General features: G+C 37.6%; 1 protein-coding gene across 1 annotated transcript in view; it reads right to left on the bottom strand.

Moving 5' to 3' along the window:
• The window catches only part of SCN8A (sodium voltage-gated channel alpha subunit 8), a 217,714-nt gene that overhangs the window by 182,089 nt on the left and 7,948 nt on the right, over positions 1–27,677 (bottom strand). The window lies entirely within an intron of this gene.

The raw sequence follows: 27,677 nt of genomic DNA, 5'->3' as shown, positions 1-27,677 counted from the left end.
TATATCATGAGCTCCTTGAGGACAAAGTTTTCATCTATAAATTTCTGTACCCATTTCAAAGTTGGCAGTCAATAATGCATTGAATTAAATAATTCAACTGGTAGGTACGGAGAGCTCTATGCAGGAAGGTCGTGTTGGGCATTCTGTGTTTTTGCTGATTCTGTATTTGTCTATCTGGCATCCATAGATCACAAGGCCAAACTAATGGCCAAAGTTGTTTAAACCTCCCCTGAGAGCCAAAGTCCATTCTCTGAACCACCTCCTTTATCTAACTCTCACACATCAAGCCAACATTTCACCTGCCCTAAATCAACCCAGGACCAGGTACCAGACAACTAAGGACAGCCCTAAAGCCCACTGGAATTATTCAAATTGGCCAATTCTAACCTGTTTCCCCTGCCCTGCCTTGCCTTTCCCAAGGAAAACATAGTAAGAGCTCTGGACCACGCTTTCCCCTCGCTCCTTCTGCCTCCTGACTGAAACTGGTGCTTCCCTCTGCGGCCCTGTGTGGTGCAGAATGCCCTCTTGTCTTGGGAAATGTAAGTAATACACTTTCTTTCAACGACATTGACCACTCTGTGTAGTCACTGAGTCACCTTTATAAATTACATCACTAGCCACAAATCAACTGGATACTACCACTACTATTGCCACCAGACACAAAGAACTAGAACCCAACCCAACTTAATCCTAAATGGTGGCTTACATCAGTGCTTACAAACCCTCACCTTCCGTATTAGATAGCAAACTCCTTTAAAAACTTCTACCACTCAACAAATTCAATGCTATGTATACAGCAGTTACTTGATAAGCTGAATTTTACATAGACAAGCAGATAATTAGTTGACATTTTTTGGCCTGAATCTTAGTGATTGTTTAATTATTCCCTCTGTCCAAAAAAACAAAAGGGGGGGAGGGGTGATTAAACTCTAATACTGCACAGTTTGACAACTTCCTATAAGGTTAAATATAAACTTAAAATATGACCCAGCAATCACAACCTAGTTATTTATCCAAGTTAACTGAAAACCAGGTTCACATAAAAACCTGTACACAAATATTTATAACAGCTTTGTGTATAAGCATCCAAAACTGGAAGCAACAACGTCTTTTGACAGGTGACTGAATAAAGAAACTGTGGTATATCCATAGAAAGGATGATTAGTCAACAACAAAAAGCAACAAGCCATTGATTCTTGCAACAATATGAGTGAATCTTAAATACATTTTGCTAGGTGAAAGACTACAAATTATATGATTCCATTCACGTGACATTTTGGAAAAGGCAAAACTATAGGGATGAAAAACAGATTACTAGTTATCAGGGTTTGCAGTGGAAGGTGTTTGACTACAAGGAGATGCACAGGGAAACTTTTAGGATAACGGAATTATTCTATGTGTTACTAGGGTGGAATATATGTTACTCTATGCATTTGTTAAAATCCGTAGAACTGTACCTTACAAAGAGTGAACTTTAAGGCATGTACATTTTTTCAAGAGAACCAGGATGTCAGTGAATTCCAGGATAGGATGTAGACTGTGACAAATGAACCTAACGTATTATAAATGTATGACATAAACTCATTGAAGGGGGTAGAGGAAAAAAAAAGCTGACCTATATAACCTTAGAAAATAGTGTTTTGAACAAGAAATGGGGAAAGGATTCCCTACTTAATAAACGGTGCTGGGAAAACTGGCTAGCCATATGTAGAAAGCTGAAACTGGATCCCTTCCTTACACCTTATACAAAAATTAATTCAAGATGCATTAAAGACTTAAATGTTAGACCTAAAACCATAAAAACCCTAGAACAAAACCTAGGCAATACCATTCAGGACATAGGCATGGGCAAGGACTTCATGTCTAAAACACCAAAAGCAATAGCAACAAAAGCCAAAATTGACAAATGGGATCTAATTAAACTAAAGAGCTTCTGCACAGCAAAAGAAACTACCATCAGAGTGAACAGGCAACCTACAGAATGGGAGAAAATTTTTGCAATCTACTCATCTGACAAAGGGCTAATATCCAGAATCTACAATGAACTCAAACAAATGTACAAGAAAAAAACAAACAACCCCATCAACAAGTGGGCGAAGGATATGAACAGACACTTCTTAAAAGAAGACATTTATGCAGCCAACAGACACATGAAAAAATGCTCATCATCACTGGCCATCAGAGAAATGCAAATCAAAACCACAATGAGATACCATCTCACACCAGTTAGAATGGCAATCATTAAAAAGTCAGGAAACAACAGGTGCTAGAGAGGATGTGGAAAAACAGGAACACTTTTACACTGTTGGTGGGACTGTAAACTAGTTCAACCATTGTGGAAGTCAGTGTGGCGATTCCTCAGGGATCTTGAACTAGAAATACCATTAGACCCAGCAATCCCATTACTGGGTATATACCCAAAGGATTATAAATCATGCTGCTATAAAGACACATGCACACATATGTTTATTGTGGCACTATTCACAATAGCAAAGACTTGGAACCAACCCAAATGTCCAACAATGATAGACTGGATTAAGAAAATGTGGCACATATACACCATGGAATACTATGCAGCCATAAAAAATGATGAGTTCATGTCCTTTGTGGGGACATGGATGAAGCTGGAAACCATCATTCTCAGCAAACTATCGCAAGGACAAAAAACCAAACACCGCATGTTCTCACTCATAGGTGGGAATTGAACAATGAGAACACATGGACACAGGAAGGGGAACATCACTCACCAGGGCCTGTTGTGGGCTGGGGGGAGGAGGGAGGGATAGCATTAGGAGATATACCTAATGTTAAATGACGAGTTAATGGGTGCAGCACACCAGCATGGCACATGTATACATATGTAACTAACCTGCACATTGTGCACATGTACCCTAAAACTTAAAGTATAATAAAAAAAAAAGAAAATATTGTTTTGACTGACAACTATAGGCTAATGACAAAATAATCTGTACATCAACATGGAACTCTAATTGGTAAATCTGTAGCTCATAGGAGTATAAGTTAACAAATCTGAACCTGCTTTACATGTGTAAGGGTTTGAACAAATAAGTAAACTCCCCATCTACCACAGTGGATGATGAGAGGCAGGTTTCTCATTGCCAGAGAGTGAAATGCAGATCTGCAAGGGGGAAAGGCTAGAATGAACTCTGCAGTACTGAGGTGGAGTCAAAGATACCAGTGCAAATCCACGTTTAGCTTAGTATATATACAGACTGATAGATACAGAAATAATTAGAAATATGTATATATACATGGGTTAGCATACATACTTTTATTTCCAAGCTCTATTCACTGAGAGGGCCTACTAGCAGCGTGCAACCCAATGCTCATAACTTGGTTTCTCCAATAAAAAGAACTAGGGCTCTTTAGAAAAAGCTGATTCTAGAGCTGGGGCAAGGAAAATACAAGATGAACCTGGAACATCTAGTTCTAAAAAGTAGGGAGGTGCTCAAGTAGCAAAAGGATGAGGGCATGTCAAAGTGACACAGAAGTTAACCTGGAAGAGGCCCCAGAAGCCAAAGCTAGAACAATTTCAGGAAGAAAATAAATAGCATGGTATTGTATTATAACCCAAGGTATAAAATAAATACAAATCCATAGAGATACAAATTAATGACTCAATAAATAAACAAATAGGTAGAAGGGGCAAATCTTCCTTTGCAGAAGAATTCCAGATAATATAAGTAGATAATACCCTCTGTAGGAGGTAAAGCTTAATCCTCACTCCTCCTCCCCCAAGCGTGGGCTGGACTTGGTGACCCATTGCCAAAAAATGCAGTATAGAAAGAGAAAAAAATAATAATAACTTTATAATGAGAAATCTAGCAAACACTAACACAACCAAATGATCAAAATTAACATTATCTGTAATAAGTCAGGTTAGTATATTCTTCCAATATGATATGATGAGGAAGGCACTTCACCTCTGTAGTAGTCTTCCCAAAAATCCATAACCCCAGTCTAATCATGAGAAAAACATCATACAAACCTAAATTGAGGGGTGTTCTACAAAATACCTCATCAGTATCCTCAAACCTATCAAGGTTATTAAAAAACAAGGGAAGTCTGAGAAACTGTCACACACCAGAAGAGACTAAGGAGACATAATGACAATGCAATGTAGTACTCTCGACTGAATCCTGGAACAGAAAAACGACATCAGTGTGAAAAGTGGTAAAATCCAAATAAAGTGTGGAATTTAGTTAATAGTAATGTACCAACATTGGTTTCTTAGTTCTGACAAATACACCATGGTGATATATTAACATTATGGGAAACCAGGTGAGGCATATACAGGAATTCTCCATATTCCCCTTGCAACTTGCTGTAAACCTAAAATTATTCCAAAATAAAAAGTTGATTTTAAAAAATCTAATGCTGGGTTTAAGGTCAAGTTAGTGAGAAAAATTAACTGTTTAACTTATTAAAAATTTATTTGCAACATTTCTATGTGACAGAAGTATATGATCATGTTATTGGGTACCTCTTTCTACAGAGAACAAAGTGCACTTGACATACCGTCTTGTGAACTGAGTCCCCTGTAATGATACTTCTATTAATGAAGAGAAAGCTTCCATGGCACATTCAGTCAGATGCTTCAGAGGCAGACAGAATCCTGAAAACACAGGCGTACACATTCTTTCTTTGATGTGGACTCCTTTCTTCCCTTCCAAATCTCCGGATGAGATAAACTGGGTCTCTCTGGCCATTCCGCCTACGTCGCAGAACTCAGGCCTCTGTTGGGATGCTCATCGTGTCTGGTCTGGACCCTAGACGGCCTGTAAGAAGCCCGTAGCTGTGGCTGACACTCTGCCCCTTCCTTCTTACTCAATACTGCTCTGACACAGAATTAAAGAAATCTGTACTGCCCTAGTCGCTCCACATCCAGAGGAAATTATTCCAAGAATCATCATCATATACATGAATAGATAATATACTAGCAATGTCCTAGTCTGTGGTCAAATAACTGCATAGGCTCTGCCTAAGACATCAGAACTAATGGGTAACATCTGATACCCATCCCACTATCTAAAAGGGGTCACCAATATGACGCACTTTGTATTTCTAAATGCAAATTAGCATGTTTTAGAGTGATGGTTTAAAACTCTAAGAATTCATTGGCTATCCTGTGGGAAAGACGTACATTGACCATGTAAACTCTGATCTCTAAATCAAATTCAGGAAATAGCATTCGAGAGGGAATTTCCATACCCAAGTGACCTAAGTTTATAGTTGGCAAGAGCCACACTTGCTCAACTTGCTTTATATACTAAGCAGAAATGGCCAAAAAATTTTACGAAGTTAAAAAGAAAACGATATACCATCTAAGTAATAAAAAATTTCTTGACAGTCTTTCCTCTACTGCATTACTCTATAAAGCAGCTATCTGAGGAGAGACCAAGGATAAATACCTGAACATCTTCCAGAAAGCCAGCCCCACTGAAGCCATTATAAGAACCATCATATTTCTCCTTCATAGTCTGCTCCACAGTGGTTTCTGATCCCATGGAGCCCCACGTTTTTTTTGAGACAGGGTCTCACTCTGTCACCCAGCCTGGAATGCAGTGGTGTAACCATGGCTCACTACAGCCTCAACCTCCTGGGCTCAATCCATCCTCCTGCCTCAGCCTCCCGAGTAGCTGGGACCACAGGCGTGTGCTACCACACCTAATTTTTTTTTTTTTTTTTTTAATACAGATGGTGTCTCACTATGTTTCCCAGACTGGTCTCGAACTCCTGAGCTCAAGCGATCCTCCTGCTTCGGCCTTCCAAAGTGCTGGGATGATTCACAGGCGTGAATCACCACACATAGTTTTTTTCTTTTTTTTTTTAAGTCTGGCTGACGTGGAACAGGTTCAGAAGGCAAAATTCAAAACAGAAATTCCAAGAATGTTTTATACAATGATTGCTTCATTCTATTAAGTGCACAGCCTTCCAAGATAGCTGTTTTTCTTTCTTTTATATTTTCTACTGCATTGCATTTCTTTACAAACTAATATGTGCTCATCCCAATTTCTCAAATACAGAGTTATATAAAGAAAAAATTAAAGCAAGATGACTATTTGAAGAGCTACCAAAACCTGTTTTATTACTTAATAATCTCTCCAAGTAGAGTCCTCCCATATAAAGAACATATTATTCACTTTAAAATAGTCTTTTTCAGATTAATTTTAAAGCTAATTTTATTCATGATTTATTGAAATTAATTGAAGTAGAAACCAATACAATCATACCCAAGTAAACATGAAAAACTTTAAGCATCCACTGATCTGATTTTTGGTCACTAGTATAACGTTAAAATGATTGTTATTAAGAAAATGCTCCATTGTATTGAAAAATCTGCATCTCAGATTTTCCAAGAAAGCTTTGATTTAAAATAATCACCACAATCCATCACAACAACCCTAAATGACAACTCTTTGGTCTCCATAATATTAAATACTTCTCTAAGACTGTTTCTTGCACAAAATTTTTTCACATTGAATGTCTTGATCTAGGGACCAGGAACAAAATGATTATCACTTTTGCAGGGTTTCTATTCCACCATCAGTACATCAGTACAGTAAATAACAACTTCCACCTGCCCTCTCTAATAATCCAGACATGCTTGTGTAGGTGAGAACACATGATAGACAAAATGTTCTTAGAAGAAAAGCTTTAATCCAACCAACATTCGAGGATTGGGAACTGACTGTCCCATCAATTGGTCATCTAAATCCTCTTGACTGTCATATCCTTCCCTTTTGGTTGTTTACTGTTTAGTCATTTTACAATATTCTTTTCACAGCTTGTTGACACATCTCTTACTAGAATTAGAAGGGTAAGGAAGGAAGGAAAATGTCACTTAATCCTTTTTATTTTTTTCCACATAATTTTGGTAAAAGACTTGGTAAAACCTGAGTTAAATGTTAACCTGAGTTTGAATAAAGATTTAAGATTATATGAAGGCTTCTATTACCTATTCTAATATTCCTTACCATATCAAGGCTTAAAAGTTGATGGATTATTTGTAGTTATATGAAATAAGTTAACAATATGCTATTAACAGTTTTAAATGGACACACGTCATTAGCCCAGCAATTCTAATCCCAGGTATTTATTCTGTTTAGCCTCACATATGCAAAATATGTATACAAGGATATTGAATGCAACTTTCCTATAATAAGGAGAGTTTGAAATTAATGGAATAAGTATTTCTTTATTTACTGAATATTCATTAATGAAATAAATGCCCATCAATAAAGGACTTATTAAATAAATGATAGTATATCCATTTAATGGCATTCTGCACAGCTGCTAAAAAGAACGAGGCCTTCTATGGACACTGATATGGAAAGGCCTCCAGGACATATTAAGAGAAAAAGTAAGGTATATAATAGTGTGTACAGTACACTGCCATTTTTGTTAATATATGCACACTTATCCATATTCTAGTTTGGTAATAAGCACAAAGTCTCTGTAAAGACACATGAGAAACTGGGAAGTGGTTGCCTCCAGGGAAAGGAACTGTGTGGCTAGGAGGTAGGTAACTGAGGGAGACTTACCTCTCTTACTTTGTTCCCTTTACAGCTTCCCAATCTGGTGCTAAGTGCAGATATTATATATTTAAAAAAACTTTTTACTTAAATTTAAAAATTAAAAAGGAGGAGGAGAGGGCATCCTGCACCAAAAATACTGGAGTCATTCCTCGGGGTGTCTCCTCCCAGGACCTCGAGGCCTGTCAATCTAGTCACTTGATCTCACAAGGTTGAGAACCTGCCTCAAAGCCACCACCTTTCTCACGCCTGCCAGCCTTGTTCCTCTCTCAAATAACCAAAGTTTCTCACTCCAGATACGATGAAGTCCACTCTACCCTGTATCTCCCACTGTATTCAACTAAAATCCTTGGACAGAGCTGCTCCATCCATTACTTCATGACTCTGAAAAATAATTGATAGCAGATAGTTTAGGAAAAGAAACCCACAATTCAAAGTATCACAAAATCAGCAGAGTTTTGCCTTTTTTTCTTTCTCTGTGTGTGTGTGTGTGTGTGTGTGTGTGTGTGTGTGTGTGTGTGTGTGTGTGTTTTCTGGTATCTCTTGGCCTGGACTCAAAAAAGGCAGCCAAATCCAGAACTGTGACCCAAGCACAGACAGAAAAAGCTAAAGGAGAAGACCTCCATTTCTGGTCCAAGAAACAGAAAAGGGAGCCCCTAGACACGAAAGGGAGGGGAGAAAATCTGAATTGTGTGTGTGTTTCCTGCTCTCTCCTGCCCTACCTCACAGTAGTTAAGCAGCAGTGGCAGCCAATAGCAAAAGTTTTTCCCTGACCAGGGAAGCTGGGATCCCAAGAGCACAGGAAAGCCTCCCTTGCTTTGTTGACTCTCTGTATCTTGCCATTTGGTTCTCAAGGGAGATGTGGTCATAGGAAGTAAAAGGCAGAACAGAGAAACTAAAAGTCCAAGACTTCTAGGCAGGGTAGCAGGATGGGAAACCCTTCAGATCTGGAAAGTCTGGGAAACAACAAGAAGAGAAAGGAGCTCAATAAGGCTGTATATGAATTCTGGGGCTCATCTCCAAGCTGTGCATGCATGTATCTGGCCCTAAACAGCACACCAAAGGTTTTGACAACTAATCTCTGGAGTATACTGCTGCCCAGATCTGAAACTGGCCACTGGCTGGGACATACCTGGAATAAACAGAAATAGAATGGCAAATACTCTCAAAACTGAACTGATTTTGGACCCTAGCCCACAGAAGGCAGGAAGGAATTTGCAACCTGAATCTAACTGGATTGCCTGCTAAAACAAATAAGCAAGAAACATTCTCTATATGATTTAAACAAGACCCAAAGTCTTCTAACAATTTGAAAATGTTCAGGATACAAATTCAAACTAACATACAAAAAAACTTGAAAATCTCAACATCTTACAAGGAAAAAGACAATCAACAGATATCAACGCAAGATGTTAGAATTGGCAAAGGCTTTAATGCAGCTATTCTAAGTATGCTCGAAGAAGGAAAGGCAAACAGTCTTGAAATAAATGGAAAAATAAAAAGTCTCAATGAAGGAATAGAACACTTTTTTAAAAAAGAACCAAATGGAAAATTTAAAATTAGAAAATACAATAACAGAAATTTTAAAATTCATTGGATGGGCTCAATAGTATAATAGAGATGACAGAATAGTTGATGAAATTGAAAATACACAAACAGAAATTATCCAAGCTGAACAAGGGAGAGAGGAAAAAAATTAGAAAAGAAGGAAAAAAAGCACAGAATCCCAATGACCCATGGGACAACACCAAAAGACTTAACATTTGTATCAAAGGCCCAACAGGTAAGGAGAAAGTATAGTGCACAAAAAGTATTTGAAGAAACAATGGCTAAAACTTCCCAAATTTAAGAAGACATAAACTTACAGATTTAAGAAACTCAGTGATTACCAAACAGGATAAACTCAAAGAAATCCTTGTGCAAAAACATCATGATCAAACCAATAAAAACTAAAACAAAAAATCTTGAAAGCAGTAAGAGGAAAAGGATACATTACACATACGGAAATAATAATTTGAATGACTGAAATTTCCCATCAGAAATCATAACAAAAGACAGTAAAACTTTTTTTTTTTTTTTTTTTTGAGACAGGATCTCACTCTGTCGCCCAGGCTGGAGTGCAGTGGCATGATCATGGCTCACTGCAGCCTCAACTTCCCAGGCTCAAGTGATCCTCCCACCTCAGCCTACCGAGTAGCTGGGACTACAGGTATGCACCACCATGCCTGGCTAATTTATTATTATTTGTAGAGATGGGGGTCTCCCTATGTTGCCCAGCCTGTCTCAAACTCCCGGGCTCAGGCAGTCCTCCCATGTCAGCCTCCCAAAGTGTGGAGATTACAAGCAGGAACCACCATGCCCAACCCAGTGAAACACTTTTTTTTTGTTTGTGTGGAGACAGTTTCACTCTGTCGCCCAGGCTGGGGTGCAGTGATGCAATCTCTGCTCACTGTACCTCCGCCTCCCAGGTTCAAATGATTCTCCTGTCTCAATCTCCTGAGCAGCTGGGACTACAGGTGCCCACCACCATGTCTGGCTAACTTTTTTTTGTATTTTTAGTAGAGAGAGGTTTCACCATGTTAGTCAGGCTGGTCTCAAACTCCTGACCTCAAGTGATCCGTGAGCCAGGCGTGAGCCACCGCACCTGGCCTAGCCCAGCGAAACACTTTTAAGTGCTGGGGGAAAATGAAAAGAAACAAATGTCAACCCAGAATTGTATATCTAGTGAAAATATTTTTAAAAGATGATGATGAAATACAGAAATTCTCATATAAAGAAAACCAAAATAATCCATCACTAGCAGACTGCTCTAAAAGAAATGCTAAAGGAAATTCTTTAGATGGAGGGAAAATAATATTACAGTGAAATTTAGAACTTCAGGAAACAAGGAAGAGCAATAGAAGTGGTAAATACCAAGGTAAATGTAATACCCATTTTACTCCTTTCAGGGTCTTTAAAATATAAATGATGAGGCCAACTGGGGCGGCTCATGCCTATAGTCTCACCATTTTGGGAAGCCAAGATGACAGGACTGCTGGAGGCCAAGAGTTTAAGACCAGCCTGGGCAACACAGTCAGACCCTCATCTCTGCAAAAAAAAATTTTTTTCTTTAAATTAGCCAGGCATGATTGATGACATGAAACTATAGTCCTATCTACCCAGGAGGCTGAGGTGAGAGGACCACTTAAGCCCAGAAGTTTGAGGCTGCAGTGAGCCATGATTGTACCACTGCACTCCAGCCTGGGTGACAGAGTAAGACCTTGTCTCCACAAAAAATAATTTTTAAAAATAATAATAAAATATAAATGATGGTTGAAAAGCACAAATTATAACATTATTGATGGGGTTTTCATGTATGTAGATGCAACATGTATGAAAATTACAACGTAAAAGGGAGACAGTAAAGAGATCTACATGGTACTAACATTTTTTTTTCTTTTGTTTTTGTTTGAGACAGGGTTTTACCCTGCTGCCCTGGCTGGAAGACAATGGTGTGATCACAGCTCACTGCAGCCTCAAACTCCCAGGCTCAAGCAATCCTTCACCTCAGCCTCCAGAGAAGCTGGGACCACAGGCATGAGCCACATTGCCCACTAATTTTTGTATTTTTTGTAGGGATAGGGTTTTACCATGTTGCTCAGGCTAGTCTCAAATTCCTGGGCTCAAGCGATCTGCCCACCTTGGCGTCTCAAAGTGTTTGGATTATAGGTGTGCACCACTGCACCTGGTGGTACTAACATTTCTATATTCCACTTAAAGTGGTAATATATTAATTCTAAGTAGACTGAACACTTAAGTATGTACATTGTAATTCCTAGTGCTACACTAAAATAACTATATAATGAAAACAGTAAAAAAAATAGAATATTAAAAATAATCCAAAAGAAGGAAAAGGAAATAGAAAACAAATAAAATGACAGACCATCCAAACATATTAATAACTACATTAAAGGAAGGTGGTCTAAACATACCAACTAAAAGAGATTGTCATGGGCAGTTACTAATCAATGGGCATAAACTTTCAGTTATGTAAGATGAATAAATTCTGGAGATCTCCTGTACAACATTGAACATATAGTTAACATATTACTGTATCGTACACTTAAAATTTGTTAAGAGGGTACATCTCATGTAAAATGCTCTTACCACAATACAATTTTTTCAAAAAGGAATAAGAAGAAGAGAGGTTGTCAGAATGGATTTTTTTTTTAAAAAAAAAAGAACATACAATATGCAATCTACCAGAAACTCACACTAAATACGATATATGTAAGTTAAAAATAGGATGTTAAATGCAATATGGTATCCTGGACCGGATCCTGGATCAGAAAAAAGGACATTAGTAGAAAATTTGGTGAAATCCAAATGAAGTCTGTAGCTTACCTAATAAAGTATTATACCAATGTAAATGTCTTAGTTTTAACAAATGTATCACTGTTATATAAGATGCTAACATTAGGGGAAGCTGGGTGAAGAAAATACAAGAACTCTCTCTACTATTTTTGCAACCCTTCTATAAATCTGAAATTATTTCAAGGGAGAAATGTCTTTTAAGTAAAAAGTGGAAAATAAATGCCATGAAAATATGAACCGACAGAAAGGTAGGATGATTATATTAATATCAGATAAAGTAGACTTCAAAGCAAGGAAAATTACCAGGGATAGAGACACTACATAATGATTTAAAAAAGTCAATTCACTAAAAGACATAACAATCCAAAATGTGTATGTAACTAACAAAAGAACCTTCAAATATACAAAATAAAAACTAACAAAACTAAGGATAAAATGGACAAATCCACAAGTATAGTCGATGGACAAAACTAAGGATAAAATGGACAAATCCACAAGTATAGTCAATTTTCCTTTCTTAGTAATCAATAAAACAAGTAGACAGAAAATAATCAGGGATACAAAGAAACTAAACACCACCATCAACCAAATTGAATAGATATCAATATTCATAGAACATTCCACCTAACAACAGAATATACATTATCTTCAAGTATACATGTACAGTCACCAAGCTAGATCATATCTTGGTCATAAAACAAACCCTAACAAATTATAAAATATTGAAATAATACAAAGTATATTCTCTAATCATAATGGAATAAACTAGAAATCAATAAAACAAAGAAACTGACAAATCTCCCAACACTCCAAACAACATACTTCTAAATAATCCACAGGTCAAAGAGAAAGTCTCAGGGGAAACAAAAATCAACATATCAAAATTTGTAAAATGCAGTGACAACAGTACCTAGAGGGAAATTTATAGCATTAAGAGATTATATTAGAAAAGAAGAAAGGTCTCAAATCAACAATCCAAGTTTCCACCTTAGAAAAACAGAAAAGGAAGAGTAAATTAAAGAAAGCAGAAGAAAGAAAATAAAGAACAGAAATCAACTACATTGAAAACAGAAAAATAGAGGAAAATTAATATAGGAAAAGCTGGTTCTTTGAAAAGATGAATAACATTAATAAGCCTCTAGCCAAAGGGGAAAAAAAGAATGAATATACAAATTATCAATATCAGGAATAAAAGAAAGTATATCACCATAGACCTCATAGATGTTAAAAGAATAAGGAAATACTACAGACAAATCTATACACATAAATTTGACAACAAAAATTAAATGGACCAATTCCTTGAAAGCCACAAAGTACCATAACTCACCCCAAAAGAAATGACAACCTGAATTGTTCTATATCTACTAGAAAAATCTAACCTATAGTTTAAAACCTTCACACAAAGAAAACCCTAGGCTCAGATGGTTTCCCTGGAGAATTCTACAAAATCTTTTTCCGAAAATATTTTTTTAATGTTAAAGGGAACATATCCCAACTTATCTTATAAGGTCAGTATTATCCTGATACCAAAACTAAACAAAGACAGGACAAGAAAAAAACAAAACTACAGACCAATATCCTAGTGAACATAGATAATGCAAAACTTCTCAACAAAAAGATTAGCAAATCGGCTGGGCATGGTGGCTCACACCTATAATCCCAGCACTTTGGGAGGCGAGGCAGTTGGATCACAGGATGTCAGGAGTTCAAGACCAGTCTGGCCAATATGGTGAAACCCTGTCTCTACTAAAAATACAAAAAATTAGCTGGGCATCGTGGTGGGTGCCTGTAATCCCAGCTACTCGGGAGGCTGAGGCAGGAGAATCACTTGAACCCAGAAGGCAGAGGTTGCAGTGAGCTGAGATCGTACCATTGCACTCCAGCCTGGTCAACAAGAGTGAAACTCCATCTCAAAAAAAAAGATTAGCAAATCAAATCCAACAATATAGGAGAATACATCACCACCAAGTGGCATTTACCCCAGAAATGCAAGGCAGGTTCAATATCTGAAAATCAATGTAATTCATTGTATTAACAGACTAAACAAGAAAAAAATCATGTGATCATATCAATTCATACAGAAAAAGCATTTGACAAAATTCAACATTCATTCCTGATAAAATTCTCAGTAAACTAGGAATAGAAGGGAACTTACCTGACCTGATAAAATGAATGTACTAAAACTAGCAGCTAGGGCATGGTGGCTCATGCCTGTAATCCAATAATTTGGTAGGCCAAGGTGAGTGGATCACTTGAGCTCAGGAATTCAAGACCAGCCTGGGCAACATAGCAAAACCCTGTCTCTACAAAAAAATTTTAAAAATTAGCCAAGTGTGGTGGTATGTGCCTGTGATCCCAGCTACTTCAAAGACTGAGATGGGAGGATTGCTCAAGCCTGGGAGGTAGAGGTTGCAGTGAGCTGCGTTTGCGCCACTGCACTCCAGCTTGGCTGTCAGAGTAATACCTTGTCTCAAAAACAAAACAAAACAAAAAAACAAGCAGGGAATATCATACCTAATAGTGAAAAACTGAATGTTTTTTCCCTAAAATCAGGAAGAATGCATGGATGTCCAGTCTCACTACCCACATTTGATATCTTACTGGAAGTCTGTAAAAATGGGGAAAAAAAGAAACAAAGAAAAGGCATATAGATTAGACAGGAAAAAATAAAACTATCACTTTTCATGGACTATGATTATCTATATAGCAAATCCCAAGAAACCTGTCATAAAGCTTCTAGAACAAGTGACTTTAACAAGGTTGTAAGATACAAGTTCACATACAAAAAAATCATCATATCTCTGTATACAAGAAATAAATTAGAAACTGAAATCTAAAATAGAAACATTTACATTAGGCTGGGTGCAGTGGCTCACGTCGGTAATCCCAACACTTTGGGAGGCCAGGGTGGGTGGATCACCCGAGGTCAGGGAGTTCGAGACCAGCCTGACCAATGTGGTGAAACCCTGTCTCTACTAAAAATACAAAAATTAGCCAGGCATGGGGGTGCATGTAATCTCAGCTACTCAGGAGGCTGAGGCAGGAGAATCACCTGAACCCAGGAGGCAGAGGTTGCAGTGAGCCGAGATCGCACCACTGCACTCCAGACTGGGCAACAAGAGCGAAACTCCATCTAAAAACAAACAAACAAAAATAAATTATATTAGCTTAAGAAATACTTAGGTATGGCTGGGTGCGGTGGCTCACGCCTGTAATCCCAGCACTTTGGGAGGCCGAGGTGGGCAGATCACGAGGTCAGGAGATCAAGACCATCCTGGCTAACCCGGTGAAACCCTGTCTCTACTAAAAATACAAAAAAATTAGCCAGGCGTGGTGGCGGGCACCTGTAGTCCCAGGTACTCAAGAGGCTGAGGCAGGAGAATGGCGTGAACCTGGGAGGCAGAGCTTGCTCCAGCCTGGGCAACAGAGAGAGACTCTGTCTCAAAAAAAAAAAAAAAAAAAAAAAAACACTTAGGTATAAACCTAACAAAACGTGCAGAATCTATAGGCTGAAAACTATAAAATGCTGATGAAAGGAATAAAATATTACCCAAATAAATGAAGAGATGTATCATGTTGATTACCTGAAATATTTGATATAGTTGAGATATAAATTCTCAAACTGATTTATAGATTTAATGCAGTTCCAATCAAAATGCCAGCAGTTTTTGCAGATATAAAAGCTGACTGTGAAATTTATATGCAAAGGCAAAAGGACTGAAATGGCCAAAACAACTTTGAAAAAAGAACAAAGATGGAAAAGTCACAATATCCAATTTTAAGTCTTGCTATGAAGCTACAGTAATCAAGAGAGTGTGGAAGACAAAGGAAAGAATCTTAACAGCTTTGAGACAGAAGCATCAGGTAACCTATAAAGGAAAACCTATCAGATTAACAGCAGATTTCTCATCAAAAACCCTACTAGCTAGAAGGAATTGGGACCCTATCTTCAGGCCTCCTCAAACAAAACAATTATCAGCCAGGAATTTTGTATCTAGTGAAACTAAGCATCATATATGAAGGAAAGATACAGTCTTTTTCAGACAAACAAATGCTGAGAGAATTCGCCACTACCAAGTCACCAGTACAAGAACTGCTAAAAGGAGCTCTAAATCTTGAAACAAATCCTGGAAACACATTAAAAGAGAACCACTTTAAAGCATAAATCACACAGGACCTATAAAACAAAAATACAAGTTAAAAAGCAAAAACAAAAAAGAAAAAAACCAAAGTACACAGGCAACAAATAGCACGATGAATGCAACGGTACCTCACATCTCAATACTAACATTGAATATAAATGGCCAGAATGCTCCACTTAAAGGATACAAAACTGCAGAACTCACCAACCATCTGCTGCCTTCAGGAGACTCACCTAACACATAAGGACTCACATAAACTTCAGGTAAAGGGGTAGAAAAAGGCATTTCATACAACCGGACACCAAAAGTGAGCAGGGATAGCTATTCCTTTTTTTTTTTTTTTTTTTTTTTGAGACAGAGTTTTGCTCTGTCACCCAGGCTGGAGTGCCATGGTGTGATCTCGGCTCACTGCAACCTCCGCCTCCCAGGTTCAAGCAGTTCTCCTGCCTCAGCCTCCAGAGTAGCTGGGATTACAGGCATGCGCCACCATGCCCGGCTTATTTTTGTATTTTTATTTTTTATTTATTTTTTATTTATTTTTTTTTTTTATTATACTTTAAGTTTTAGGGTACATGTGCACAACATGCAGGTTTGTTACATATGTATACATGTGCCATGTTGGTGTGCTGCACCCATTAACTCTTCATTTAACATTAGGTATATCTCCTAATGCTATCCCTCCCCCCTCTCTCCTCCCTGCACCCCACAACAGGCCCCGGTGTGTGATGTTCCCCTTCCTGTGTCTATGTGTTCTCATTGTTCAATTCCCACCTATGAGTATTTTTGTATTTTTAGTAGAAGCGGGGTTTTGCCATGTTGGCCAGGCTCATCTCGAACTCCTGACCTCAAGTGATCTGTCTGCCTCTGCCTCCCAAAGTGCTGGGATTACAGGCGTGAGCCACTGCCCCCAGCCTAGGGGTAGCTATTCTTATATCAGACAAAACAAACTTTAAAGCAACAGCAGTTAAAAGAGACAAAGAGGGACATTATACAATGGTAAAAGGCCTTGTCCAACAGGAAACTATCACAATCCTAAACATATATGCACCTAACACTGGAGCTCCCAAATTTATAAAACAATTACTAATAGACCTAATAAATGAGATAGCAACACAATAATAGTGGGGGACTTCAATACTAACGGCACTAGACAGGTCATCAAGACAGAAAGTCAACAAAGAAACAATGGATTTAACTACAAATCCATTTAACAAGGAATTTAAACTATAAATCCATTTAACAATGGATTTAAACTATACCTTGGAATAAATGGACTTAACAGATACATTCAGAACATTTCATCCAACAACCACAGAATACACATTCTACTCAACAATGCATAGAACTTCCTCCAAGAGAGACCATACGATGGGCCATAAAACGAGCCTCAATAAATTTAAGAAAACTGAAATTGTATCAAGCACTCTCTCAGACCACGGTGGAATAAAACTAGAAATCAACTCCAGAAGAAACCTTCAAAACCATGCAAATACATGGAAGTTAAGTAACCTGCTTCTGAATCAGCATTGAGTCAAAAACAAAATCAAGATGGAAATCTAAAAATTCTTCAAACTGAACGACAGTAATGACACAAACTATCAAAATCTCTGGGATACAGCAAAGGTGGTGCTAAGAGGAAAGTTCATAGCCCTAAATGCCTACATCAAAAAGACTGAAAGAGCATAAACTGACATCTAAGGTCACACCTCAAGGAACTAGAGAAACAAGAACAAATGAAACCCAAATACAGGAGATGAAAGGAAATAACCAAGATCAGAGCAGAACTAAATGAAATTGAAACAAAAAAAATACAAAAATGAAACAAAAAGCTGGTTCTTTCAAAGGATAAATAAAATTGATAGACCTTTTAGCAAGAGTAACCAAGAAGAGAAGAGAGAAAATCCAAATAACCTCAATAAGAAACGAAACAGGAGATATTACAACTGATATCACTGAAATACAAAAGATCATTCAAGGCTACTACGAACACTTTTACGCACATAAACCAGAAAACCTAAAAGAGATGGATCAATTGCTGGAAAAATACAACCCTCCTAGCTTAAATCAGGAAGAATTAGGATACCCTGAACAGACCAATAACAAGCAGCAAGATTGAAATAGTAATTTAAAAATTACCAATAAAAAAAAGTCCAGGACCAGAAGGATTCACAGCAGAATTCTATCAGATATTGGAAGAAAAATTGGTACCAGGCCAGGCGAGGTGGCTCACGCCTGTAATCCCAGCACTTTTGGAGGCGGAGGCGGGTGGATCACGAGGTCAGGAGATCGAGACCACGGTGAAACCTCGTCTCTACTAAAAATACAAAAAAAAATTAGCCGGGCACAGTGGCAGGCACCTGTAGTCTCAGCTACTCAGGAGGCTGAGGCAGGAGAATGGTGTGAACCCGGGAGGCGGAGCTTGCAGTGAGCCGAGATTGCACCACTGCACTCCAGCCTGGGTGACAGAGCAAGACTCCATCTCAAAAAAAAAAAAAAAAAGAAAAGAAAAATTGGTACCAATCCTTTTGACACTATTCCTCAAGACAGAGAAAGAAGGAACCCTCCCTAATTCATTCTATGAAGCCAGCATCACCCTAATACCAAAACCAGAAAAGGACATAACCAAAAAAGAAAACTATAGACTGATATCCTTGATGAACACAGATGCTAAAATCCTTCACAAAATATTAGCTAACCAAATCCAACAACATACCAAAAAGATAATCCACCATGATCAAGTGGGTTTCATATCAGGGATGCAGGGATGGCTTAATATATGGAAGTCAATAAATGTGATACAGTACATAAACAGAATTAAAAACAAAAATCACATGATCATCTCAATAGATGCAGAAAAAGCATTCGACAAAATGCAGCATCGCTTTATGATCCCTCTCAGCAAAATCGGCATACAAGGGACATACCTCAATGTAATAAAAGCCATCTATGTCAAACCAACAGCCAACACAATACTGAATGGGGAAAAATTGAAAGCATTCCCTCTGAGAACTGGAACAAGAAGACAAGGATGCCTACTCTCACCACTCGTCTTCAACACAGTACTGGAAGTCCTAGCCAGAGTAATCAGACAAGAGAAAGAAATAAAGGACATCCAAATCAGTAAAGAGGAAGTGAAACTGTCACTATTTGCTGACAATATGATCATTTACCTTGAAAACCCTAAAGACTCCTCCAGAAAGCTCCAAGAACTGATAAAAGGATTCAACAACGTTTCCAGATACAAGATTAATGTATGCAAATCAGTAACTCTTCTATACACCAACAGCAACCAAGCAGAGAATCAAATCAAGAACTCAACCCCGGCCAGGCACAGTGGCTCATGCCTGTAATCCCAGAACTTTGGGAGGCCAAGGCGGGTGGATTACCTGAGGTCAGGAGTTCAAGACCAGCCTGGCCAACATGGTGAAACCCCGTCTCTACGGAAAATACAAAAATAGCCAGGTGTGGTGGCATACCCCTGTAATCCCAGCTACTTGGGAGGCTGAGGCAGGAGAACTGCTTGAGCCTGGGAGGCAGAGGTTGCAGTGAGCTGAGATCATGCCACTGAACTCCAGCCTGGCAGACAGAGCAAGACTCTGTCTCAAAAAAAAAAAAAATAAATACATAAATAAATAAATATAAAAACTCAACCCCTTTTACAATAGCCACAAAATAAAATAAAATAAAATACCTAGGAATATACCTAACCAAGGAGTCAAAAGACCTCTACAAAGAAAACTACAAAACTGCTGAAAGAAATCATAGACGACACAAATAAATGGAAACACATCCCATGCTCATGGATGGGTAAAATCAATATCGTGAAAATGACCACACAGCCAAAAGCAATCTACAAATGCAATGCAATCCCCATCAAAATGCCACCATCACTCTTCTCGGAATTAGAAAAAACAATTCTAAAATTCATATGGAACCAAAAAAGAGCCCACATAGCCAAAGCAAGACTAAGCAAAAAGAACAAATCTAGAGGCATCATACTACCTGATTTCAAACTATACTATAAGGCCATAGTCATCAAAACAGTGTGGTACTGGTATAAAAATAGGCACATAGACCAATGGAACAGAATAGAGAACTCAGAAGTAGACTCAAATACTTACAGCCAACTGACCTTCGACAAAGGAAACAAAAACGTAAAGTGGGGAATGGACACCCTTTTCAACAAATGGTGCTGGGATAATTGGCCAGCCACATGTAGGAGAATGAAATTGGATCCTCATCTCTCACCTTATACAAAAATCAACTCAAGATGGATTAAAGACTTAAATCTAAAACCTGAAACTATAAAAATTCTAGAAGATAACAATGAAAAACCCTTCTAGACATTGGCTTAGGCAAGGATTTCATGGCCAAGAACTCAAAAGCAAATGCAATAAAAACAAAGATAACAGTTGGGACTTAATTAAACTAAAGAGCTTTTGCACAGCACAAGGAAGTCAGCAGAGTAAACAGACAACCCACAGAGGAGAAAATCTTGACAATCTATATATCTGAAAAAGGACTAATAACCAGAATCTACAATGAACTAAAACAAATCAGTAAGAAAAAAAACAAACAATCCCATCAAAAAGTGGGCTAAGGACATGAATAGACAATTCTCAGAAGAAGATATACAAATGGCCAACAAATACATGAAAAAATGCTCAACATCACTAATGATCAGGGAAATGAGAACCAAAACCACCATGCGATACCACCTTACTCCTGAAAGAATGGCCATAATCAAAAAATCAAAAAACAGTAGATGTTAGTGTGGATGCAGTGAACAGGGAACACTTCTACATTGCTGGTGGGAATGTAAACTAGTACAGCCGCTATGGAAAACAGTGTGGAGATTCCTTAAAAAACTAAAAGCAGAACTACCATTTGGTCCAGCAATCCCACTACTGGGTATCTACCCAGAGGAAAAGAAGTCATTACATGAAAAAGATACTTGCACACACATGTTTATAGCAGCACAATTCACAACTGCAAAATTGTGGAACTAACCCAAATGCCCATCAATCAACAAATGGATAAAGAAACTGTGGTATATATATGATGGAATACTACTCAGCCACAAAAAGGAATGAATTAACAGCATTTGCAATGACCTAGATGAGACTGGAGACTATTATTCTAAGTGAAGTAACTCAGGAATGGAAAACCAAACATCATGTGTTCTCACTGATATGTGGGAGCTAAGCTATGAGGATGAAAAGGCCTAAGAATGATACAGTGGACTTTGGGGAAGAAGGCGGGGGATAAAAGACTACAAATATGGTGCACTGTGTACTGCTCAGGTGATGGGTACACCAAAATCTCACATATCACCACTAAAGAACTTACTGTTGTAACCAAATACCACTTGTACCCCAATAACTTACGGGGAAAAAAAGAAAGCTATGACAATAGAATAGCTAAATTAGGAACATGAAAAACTCGTATTTAAAACTCTGACTACATATGGAAACGAAGAGGGGAACAACAGACACCTGGACCTACTTGAGGGTGGAAGTTAGGAGGAGGGTGAGTACCCATCAGGTACTATACTTATAACCTGGGTGACAAAATAATCTGTATGCTAAACACCGGTGATACGTAATTTATCTATACGACAAACCCGCACATGTACCCCCAAACCTAAAATAAAAGCTAAAAAAAAAACAAAACAAAACAAAAAACCTGGAGCCTGGTGCAGTGGCTCATGCCTGTAATCCCAGCACTTTGGGAGGCCAAGGCAGCGGATCACCTGAGGTCGGGAGTTTGAGACCAGCCTGACCAACATGGAGAAACCCCATCTCTACTAAAAAAGAAAAATACAAAATTAGCCAGGTGTAGTGGCGCATGCCTGTAATCCCAGCTACTTATGAGGCTGAGGCAGGAGAACTGTTTGAACCTGGGAGGCGGAGGTTGCAGTGAGCTGAGATCGTGCCACGCACTCCAGCCTGGGCAACAAGAGCAAAACTCCGTCTCAAAAGAAAACAAAACAAAACAAAAACCCATTAAAAAAACAAAAAACAAAAAAAACCTGGGAAAAAAAAAGAGACCGTGTGGTATTGAAGAAGGGGCAGACACACACACAGATTGATGGAACAGAAGAGAGAGCCCAGAAATAAACCCACATAAATACAGGCAATTGACTTTTGACAAAAGTGCAAAATCAATTCAGGAGGAAGATAGTCTTCGGAACAACATGGTGCTCAAACAGTTAACTGCATATCTATTAGCAAAAAAATAAAAATAAACCTAGGCCTAAATCTCATATCTAATACACAGATTTACTTGAATGGATCACAGATCTAAAGGTAAAATGTAAAACTACACAAAATTTTTAACAGAAAACCAAGAACATCTTGAATTTGACAAAGAGTTCTTATATATGACATCAAAAACATGATCCATAAATGAAAAAAACTGACAAATTGGACTAAATCAAAATTTAAAACTTTAGCTCTATAAAAACACTATTAAGAAAAGCAAAGCTAAATAGTGGGAGAAAACATGCCCATGTAAGTTATCTGATAAAAGATTTATATCTCGAAAACAACATTTTTAAAAACAAAAATCTCAAAACTCATAGTAAGAATACAAACAATCCAATTTTTTTTAATGGGCAAAAGATTTCAACAAACACTTCACAAAGATACATAGAGAGCACATGAAAAGATGTTAGACATCATTAGCCATTACAGAAATGCAAACTGAAACCACAATGAGATACCACTACACACCTATTAGAACGGCTAAGATAAAAAAAAAATTTAAACCTGACAATTCCAAGTGCCAATGAGGATACAGAGCACCTGAACTCGCATATGCTGCTGAACTCTCACACACTGCTGTTGGGAATGCAAAATGGTACAACCACTCTGAAAAACAGTTGGTAGTTTCTTATAAAGGTAAACATACACTTACTATATTACCCAGCAATCCTACTCTTAGGGATCAGCTTTGAGAAATATAAAGGTAGGGTCACACAAAAACCTGCACATGAATGTTTGCAGAAGTACTATTCATAATCACCAGAAACTGGACATTTTCCAAATGTTCTTCAACAGATGAACAGGTTGACAAACTGTTATATACAATGTTATATGCATTGGAACAGTTACATACAATACTACTCAGCAATAAAAAAGAATAATTGAAAAATACAACAACTTGGTTAAATCTCCAAGGTATTATGCTCAGCAAAAGATGTCAGTCTCAAAGGGTTATATAGTGTAGTATGATTCTACTTTTATGACATTCTGGAAAAGGTAACACCACAGGAATGGAGAACCACTTAGGTTTCCAGGGGCTGGGGATTAGGGAAAGTTTGACTGCAAAGGAACAGCAGGAGGGAGTATTTTGGGGTAATGGAACTGTTCTGTATCCTGATTGTGGCATGGTTACATGAACCTATACATGTGTAAAAATTCAGAGCTGTACACCAAGATTTGTTTCAATTTTACTGTCTGTAAAATTTTAAAAATAAGAAAAAATAAAACAAAAGCTGTTTAAAATGTTAAAAGGGAAAAATGAAATGCTATCTTGGGTAGATTAAGAAGAAAAAAAGGAAAATAATATTTGCCATTCATGAGCTAGAACTTCAAAATCTTTTCAAATATTAGTTTTATTGAGCTTATTCTTGTGAAGGAAGTAGTGGTTTATTTGGCTGTAGTACTCTAATAGGCATAGGTTTCCAACTAGGAAAGAGTACCCTGCTTGTCCCAGGGGCACTGTGTATTGGCCCAAAGTCACACTAGAATGCAGGGTTTCTGGTCCCTATATTTTGGCCATAAAAACACCACATACCCTCTTGTCCAAAATCTGGACTAGCATCCATACTCTATTTTTTGTTTTATATTGATTGATTGATTGTGGTAAAATATACATAAAATTTACCATCTTAACCATTTTTTAAGTATACAAGTATGTAACATTAAGTACACGCATTGTGGTACAACCATCATCACTACAAATCTCCAGAACAATCTCATTTTCTCAAACTGAAACTCTGTACTCCTTAACCAGTAGCTCTCCATTACCCGTTTCTCACAACCCTTGATAGCCACTATTCTACTTTCTGTCTGTGAATTTGACTATTCTAGGTAACTCACGTAAGTGGAATCATACAATGTTTGGCCTTTTGTGTTACAAACTTTCTCAAATTTTTACCTTCACTTTATTTTTAATTGACACATAATAACTACACATATTTATGGGGTACATAGTGATGTTTCAATTAATATATAGTGATCAGATCAGGGTAATTAGCACATCCATAATCTCAAACATTTATCATTCCTGTGTTGAACACCAATACTCTGAACTCTACAGATCCACACTGGATTTTTCTTAATACTACCAAAGTCAGCATTCAATTCCCACAAATAAGAGTTCTTTCTAGGTTCTAGGATTAAACCGTGGAAGGAAAAAACAAAAAAACCGGAAAGGCCTGACAACTCAACATCCATATAAACAGAAGCAATGCCTATAAGGAGCTAATGGTTCTAGAATCCTGGTTAGAAAAAAACCATACACACTCCTTCCTCTCTGGGAATGAGTTTTTTTTTTTCCTTGAGATTTTGCAACAGATTGCATTGAGTATTAAAGCCCGCATTGCTCTTTAAAAAAAAAAAAAAAACCTTTCTCTGAGCACCACCCTTGGCAAAGGTAGGGCTCCAGGGTAGAGCCCAAGTGGGGCATGTAAGTGACATCCCCATTTGACTGCTGAGCCTCACCACTGGAACCAGCAAGGCAGCCTGTGGAGAAGTGCGAGGTGAAAGACAAGGCAACTGGCTAGGAACAAAGCACATCAGCCCCCAAGGGTCAGACTTTAATTTTAATCTAATTAAAATTAAAATGGAAAACACTCATATCTAATTAATAGCAAATCTTTGATATCCACTCATAACACAAAGATGAATTTATTTTCTTTGACCTATAAAGCTTTTGAGCAATTTCTAATGCCAGAAGTCTACCTTAAGATCCCAAAATAAGTCTTATCCCTTGGGCACTTATGGGTGAAGTTTCCCGCATGAGTCAGAAAAAAAAAAAAAAAAGGCCTTGTTAGGTAAGTGAAACACTCATATGACCACTGTACTTTGTTTCCCTACTACACTACTCAATCATTCAGTCTGTGCACTTAGTAAAACCTTTCTTGGGTTTTATACAACCCTCTCCTGCATTTCTACAGACAAGGAAGAAGAAATACTACAAACAAAAAGATGGTTAAGAAATAAGAAAAATCTATAGATCTACTAAAATATTACTTGCATGAGAACATCCAGATTAATAAAACAGATTGTCATCATTCAGTTAAGTGGTGTTTGTGGACTTTCCTCATCCCAGGCTACCTTAAGAATGCCTTTCCAAGAGACTATTGTATAACAGTTCTTAATTACTGTTACTTTGAGCATTCAAACTAGGAGAAAGGTATGCACTTATAATGGGATTGCACAGAGAATCTCCTAATAGAATTACTGTAAGGGTAATTTGGGTAATACCCTAAATAGAGTGCTAAATTTATTAACATCTTGTACATGAACTGTGCCTGCTCTACTGGTTCCACAGCAAACCATGGGGACTTCTGCCAAATGTCTGAGTGCAAACTGTGGTAAATGTAATGGAATTTGCAAGAACTCAGTAACTTTCGTGGTGAGAAGAAAAATAATTTTAACAAATTAAATGAGATTTTAAAATTGCATTAAATTTCTGATTTTTTTTCTCTTGGTGTATTCTATTATTTTGATGTCCATGTTCTGATAATCCAGTAACCCTTTATTTTTTCTTATTCAATGATCATTTCTGACGAGAAAGGGCAGTAGCAGAACCCAAGCTCCCTGAGTTTGCCTTTGCTCTAAGTTACCACTGTATACTCAAGTTGTATGTTAGGGCCCTCTGGCCACCGTCTTGTACCCCAGCTATACCAAGAAGATCATGCAAGTCAAGTCTGACATTTTTCATCCACAGCCTAAGATTCAGTACCTGAAACAGAAAGCAACATCACTGGCTGATAAGGCCTTTTCTTTCCCTCTGCTTTCACCTACTAGAATCCTTTCAGTTACTACCTTTAACTCAGCCTGCAATTTCAAATAGTATGGCTGTCATGAAGCACATGGAATATAAACAAACGATCAAAAAATGAAACATACTGAGTTTCGGTAAGGACAAAAGAGTCATTTACCAAGTTTATAAAAAGGTATAGAATTCTTGTTCCTTTATCCTCCAAACTGAAGGTGAGTTGAGAATGCCAGAGAAAACGACAAGTGTCCATGAATGGACAGAACGTACAACTCCAAAACAAGGGTAGAGACCCACAGGCAAAGATTAAATAATCTTTATCAGTGAGAGCTTAGATAATAAAGTTCAGAAGATTCAGGTTTTCCTACAAGAAATAACATTAAAAGCTCAAGAAAACCCTCTGCAGAGAAACAATTAGAAAATTAGAAATAAAGAGAGCTTGTTTACTAAAATGCTATGGACCAGACTACCATGTATTACAGAACATACTTCCCCAGATTTTCAAAATAGGAGACTCTCTATCTCTAATCTTTAAAACAGTAAAATAATCTTTATTCCCTCTCCCTTTTCTCCCATGTAAAGTCATTCACTGAGTTCTACTGTCTTCCTATAAACTATTTCTAACATTAGAAAAATGTTAAACACACACATTCATGTAACACACATATACAAAGTTATATTTACTTTCCTTCCTTCCCATCCTTATCACCACTACACCACTCCAACCCTTCATCACTACACAGCTGGGACAAATCAAAGAGCCAACTAAGTAGATGTCCATTCTTTGCTCTATTCCATCCAATTAGACACTGCTGCCCAATATTCCTAAAACACTACAGTATAGCTTTGATCATCTGTCATTCTATACTTTCTAAATTCTACATTCTCCATGTCATGAATGAAACTTCAAAAAGTCCTTAATATTTGGCTAACTCTATCCTATCTTTGCAGGCTTATCTGCCACAAGGAGATTCTCACTGCTCCCCCAAAACACTTTGCACATTCTTGCCTTCTCACTTTGGCTTACACTGTTCTACCCAACCATTCTGTAAAGCCCAGCTCAAATCATGCTTCTTCCATCAACCTGTCTCTAATCATACCAGCTTGAAATGCTCTCTCTTTCCTAAAAAATCAATTTATTAACTATACCATTTATTTAGCAATAAATCCTTTCCAACTTTTTAATCATCAACCATTATGAAAATCTTTTCTTATTTAACATTTTGTGTTTATGACTTATTTCACAAAATAAATAAGCTCCTAGAACATAAGGTCTATCTTTTATATATCCCACAGTTGCTACTCACTAAATATTTGTTGACTGATGTGGTCAATCAAGTGATTTAGAGTTCACTCATAGACAGCAATGAACCAATAGTTCTCAAGGCTATGTCTCCCCCTGCACTTTTATTTTTAACAGGTAATTCTATAAGGAAAACCCTAAAAGCAATGTAGGTTAGTAGGAAAGGCTGCTTCAGCCCTAACTAACTTGTACATTAAATAAGCCAAGAAATTAGAATATAAATTTTACTAAGAAAAATAAAACAGAGGGATTATGTATTTCTTAAGGAAAAGGGGTAGTTAATTGATCTAAGATGATCTAGAATGAGAGTCC

The sequence above is a fragment of the Pongo pygmaeus genome, chromosome 10 (genome assembly GCF_028885625.2).
Source record: "Pongo pygmaeus isolate AG05252 chromosome 10, NHGRI_mPonPyg2-v2.0_pri, whole genome shotgun sequence".
NCBI lineage: Eukaryota > Metazoa > Chordata > Mammalia > Primates > Hominidae > Pongo > Pongo pygmaeus.
The sequence above is the reverse complement of the archived record's forward strand: the minus strand, read 5'-3'. Positions and strand labels throughout refer to the sequence as shown.